Genomic DNA, 4,743 nt, shown 5'->3' with positions numbered 1-4,743 from the left:
TCGGCGCGGCGGCGGCGTTCGGCGCCTAAGGAATTTTGTACAAAGTTTTCATGAAACGCATCGCTTGAAGGAACTACTACTACAGAATATATAACAATTTTTTCAATACCACAACAATATTCCTTTTTTACAGATTACTAGAACAACAAGAAAGTTGTCACACACCAAAAGACTTTAACGATAATATCTCAGAAAGCAGTTTTAACAGAAGTGCCCTTATTGCATCTAACTCCTCGATTATTGGAGATAAAACAAAAACAAATTGATCTTCTTGTGTATTTTTTCTTTAATAAAGAGTTGAATATTTTTTAAACAGATTTTAAATAAGTAAGTTATTTTATTCCGGGGTCCCACAGACGTATACAAGTTCTATGTGGCTGTGTGAAAACTATGTTAGCATTCACAAGTGGTGGGCAAACCCCAGAAAGGTTTTGCTCCATCACATCGCAATGTTTTCTACACAGGGTTAAAGTTCCCCCCTTGATGGAAATTAGTAGTATTTTTCATTACTTTTGTTTACCCTCGGAAAATTTGGCACTTAAAATTTTAGTGGAAATTTTAACCAGGCCTGTTCTGCTGGGAGTTGATGGATAAAACCCCCGGAAAATAGTAGACCACCCTAGTTTTCAATCTATAACCCGCAAAAAATCGTAAGAACCCCTTAATTTAACATAACGGTAGATAACGTTATTTCAGAAATTTATTAATAGCGAAATAAATTACTCCAATAACTTAGCTTTAAATTTTTTTTTATTTCTTTAAATTTAAATAGTACATACGGATCTATAGAGAACATAGAGAACCATGTATGTATGTAGTATATTTCTTTATTTATTTTTTAATTTCAGTCTACAGAACTAGTTTCTTACAGACTAGTGAAGACTCTAGGTGAATATTGTAAACAAATTATTCTTAAATCTATCAATACTTAAGTTAAAATCGATAACACTAGAATATGTATTGCACAATTCAATGATCTAGCAATTGGTTCATTTTTGGCATAATTCGTGGTATGCAGAGCATCAACCAATAGCCTTTTGTTTCTTAAATTACGCGGGGGATTATATAATATGAGCAAATCTGTTAAATAAGCGCAATTTGTGTGCCCATTGATTATTTTATAAATAAATGTAATGAAGAAGTAATCTCTTCTTTCCTTCAAAGACTGGAGTCCCAGCAATTTCTGTCTGCCAATATAGGGAGGAACATAACCTTGCCAGGGCAACTTGCAAATAGCGAATTTGGTGAAAATCTTGTGAACTCTTTCTATTTTGATCGAGTCCACTTCATAATATGGACTCCATATTATAGAACAGTATTCCAGACGGCTTCTTACTAAAGGATTTTAAAGTTACTGGATCTCTGAACTCTTGAGTATTTCGCCTAATAAAGCCTATCATTGAGAACGATTTAGATACAATATAGTCAACGTGTTTTGTAAACGCGAGTTTGGAGTCAAAAATAATGCCCAAATCTTTTATTTCAGTGCTCCGCTTTATAACGCAACCATCTAATTTATAGTCAAAAGGTATATCACTACTAGACTGCCTCGAGAACGTAACTACGCAACATCTACCTATATTTAGGTTCAAACAGTTTAATTTACACCACTGCTGAAATTCATCTAGATCGAGCTAAAGACGATTACAATCTGAGAGATCACGCACAACTGAAAAAAGTTTAACATCATCTGCAAACATCAGGCAGTTTGCAAAATTAAAATAGTTAGGCAAGTCGTTTATAAATAGAATAAACAACAGTGGTCCACAATGCGTGACCTGTGGTATGCCCGACCATGCATTAACTGTCACTTGAGATGTTGTTGCCCCAATTTGCACAAGTAACTTTCTTTGCGTTAGACCCTCTTCGGTTCGCCTATCCATCAGCGCCAGGCACTCAAAATTTTAATTCAAGTAGGAAGTAACAATATTTAAATTTAAAACTAATTTAATAAGGAAATAAGTAGAATTATAATCTGAATTGACAAGGCGAATGCTTAACGCTGACGAGATGACATGATAAGATTAGTAGCCTCATGGCTCTTATGGGCAGTAGCGCCGGCCTTTACAGACGCGCCGGCGTCGCCGCCGCCGCCGATTATTTTTGAAGTTGACCACGCCGCCGCCGCAAAGCCTGTCGGCGTAAACCTCTAATATGTATATATGTATACATATTAGTTGCGTTTCCTAACTCGCAAGAAGCTGCATGAATTTAGAGGAATTTACCACAAAGCGTTCTCGTACTCGGTTTTCTGGTAAAGTAAGGGAAAATGGGAGAGTAAAATTGTCAGAAGTTGCAAGATTTTACCCGAAAAATGTTTACTGGTAAAATCTGGTAAAGTGCCAAACCATCAGCTGTTAAAATGATTTGAAATTTGAATAGGAAAAAAAGTTCATCTGCATTTTCACCTTCTTAAATATATCGTAGCGAAGAAATATCAAGTTTTTTAAGTATTTTTGCTAATTTGCTTGCGTATTTGCATACAATGTGGCAGATCGGCAAATGATAACAAAAATGCTATGTAAACAAAAAATGGCGCCCACGGTGTATTTGACAGTTTTACCAGTTTTTATCCGAAAAGCGTTCCCGTACTTTTTGGCTTTTCTCTGGCAGCAATTTTGCTTTTTGAACGAAATATTTATGTTTATACATATATGCATATTAGGGTTATGATTTTTTTTACACTTTTTTTAAATTTTGATTTGCCTGTGCTTGCATTTAATGAACTTTTGTCCATATATTACTTTTTTGGCGATATTTTTGTTGGTTCGTGAAAATTCCTCCCGCGCACACTCATTTCATTTACAAGGCTGTTGCATGGCACAGCCCCATACCTAGTATAAAAATTCGACCGAAATTCCTTTTTGCCTACCAAGTTTTGATTTAAAAACGATGTGTATCAGCACTAAATCCACGAATCTATTTTACTTTAATAAAACCATAAAACATTTGAGAAGAAAAACATGTTTGAATATTAATTTACTCCACTTAGAAACTGATAATAAATTCCGCTATGCGCGGGAGTTTTTTTATAACTTATCAAAATTGTTGTTATTTTTTGGAAATTTATACAAAAGTTCATCGTTTGCCACCAGACATTTTAATCGAAAAAAAATCATAACCCTAATGTATATGTATATGTACATATACATATATACATTTTCAATCATGAATACACCCTGTGGGGAAAATCTCTAGTTCTGAACTGGTGCGCTTCTAGTACATTTAGACATAGTACTGGTTCGCGATAAATCTCTTTTGCATGCAAGCAACTGGCGAATTTAACATGACGATGTCCTAGGAAGGGGCAATTGCCCCCCGCTGCATCCCTTTTTCGATAGTTCGAACTAGTCCTAAATTCTATAGTTACGAACCAGTTCTAAAATCGACAGACGAAAGAGAAAAGTATCATGATTTTTCAATCTTTTTGGTTCTTCCGTGTGTGCGATTTCATGATGCAATAATGAAAGGTGTTATACGTTGGCAACTTCTCGCTCTAATCCGCCATCTTGAACTACCTTAGGAGAAACTGTGTTGTTTCTTTGCTAATTTCGCTGAACATTTCCCAAAATATTAGAAAAAAATTCTAAACAAGCTACATTGATTCAATTTTCGTTGTTCGTTTTGTTCTTATTCGCTGACATTTGTTTTCTAATTGCGTGAAATTAGGTAAGTATTGTAATAAAACCGAATTATTTTACAAATAAATTATAATTTTGCATTTATTCGGTCATTTCCTTAGTATTTTCTGGCCGACCTATGCTGGTATAGTAATTAAGAGCTAATACACGTAAGTTACAACATATTATTTTGCCTACATTGATGAACCATTCCATTTGCAGCATTCTCTGGTGAACTTCAGCTGCGGCCGAATTTGATTGTATGCATCATCCTGCAGATATTTTGAAGTAAGTTGGAGCCAGCTCTTTGTTATTTCAAAACCTAATGAACCATTTATTCGCAGATTTTGTGGACGCTTCTGCAGTGCTGCGTTTGTGCTCCGCCTGTGTATTCCTCCGCCCGTGTTTTATAGTGTTGCGTCCCTGTTGCGCCCTTGCATTAGTGTGTGCGTTGTGCTTTAGACACGTTGAAGTAAGTTGAAACCAGGTTTTTGTTTGTTAAAAACCTAAAAAGCCATTTATTTGCAGATTGTTTGTATGCTTCTGCTGTGCTGCGTTCCTGCTTCACCCGTGTATTAGATTGCTGCGTTCCTGTTAATATACACATCGTCGTTTAAAGTACAAAACCGCGTAACTGACATTTGCTGCTAAAAATTGGATTTGCTCACACAAGTTCTTGGCTCAATCCTCCATTCTTCCTGAAATATACTAGCCAAAAATGCGATTGCTTTTTAAAAAAAGATAACCATTTTGAAATATGAGTGTTTTTACTCTCTATAAAATAATTTATGCAACCTCGCATACGTGGGTTTGCATTATCTTGATACGCGGTTTTGCATTTTATTAATACACGGTTTTGTACTTTAAACGACGATATGTAGATGTATGTACATGTATATCACATATACTGACTTAGATACCCACTGGGAAAATAGGTAAGCACCTTGCGAGGTAAGCCATGTTTTCTTTCAGTTTTTAGTACCAAAATTGTCATCATGGCCAATGTCATCTACTAGTAAAGGGCAAAATGAACACCTCCGAAGACACATTACGTTGTCAGTTGCAAAATAACGTGCAGCCGAAGTTATTTCCAAGCACCGAACTACTCCGAGCGACTGCTCTG

The 4,743-nt window shown here is 35.7% G+C and overlaps 1 long non-coding RNA gene across 1 annotated transcript; it reads left to right on the top strand.

Annotated features, from left to right (window-relative positions):
* The first annotated feature begins 3,455 nt into the window (after positions 1-3,455).
* Positions 3,456-4,288, top strand: LOC108361269 (uncharacterized). The gene is made up of 3 exons (XR_001847268.1): positions 3,456-3,908; positions 3,965-4,092; positions 4,149-4,288. It is a non-coding gene; the product is annotated as an uncharacterized LOC108361269 (long non-coding RNA).
* Positions 4,289-4,743: the final 455 nt, after the last annotated feature.

The sequence above is a fragment of the Rhagoletis zephyria genome, unplaced genomic scaffold (assembly GCF_001687245.7).
Source record: "Rhagoletis zephyria isolate East Lansing unplaced genomic scaffold, Rhagoletis_zephyria_1.1 Rzeph_scaffold_00726, whole genome shotgun sequence".
NCBI classification, from domain to species: Eukaryota; Metazoa; Arthropoda; class Insecta; order Diptera; family Tephritidae; genus Rhagoletis; species Rhagoletis zephyria.
Note: the sequence above shows the minus strand (reverse complement) of the source record. Positions and strands in the feature narration are given on the sequence as shown.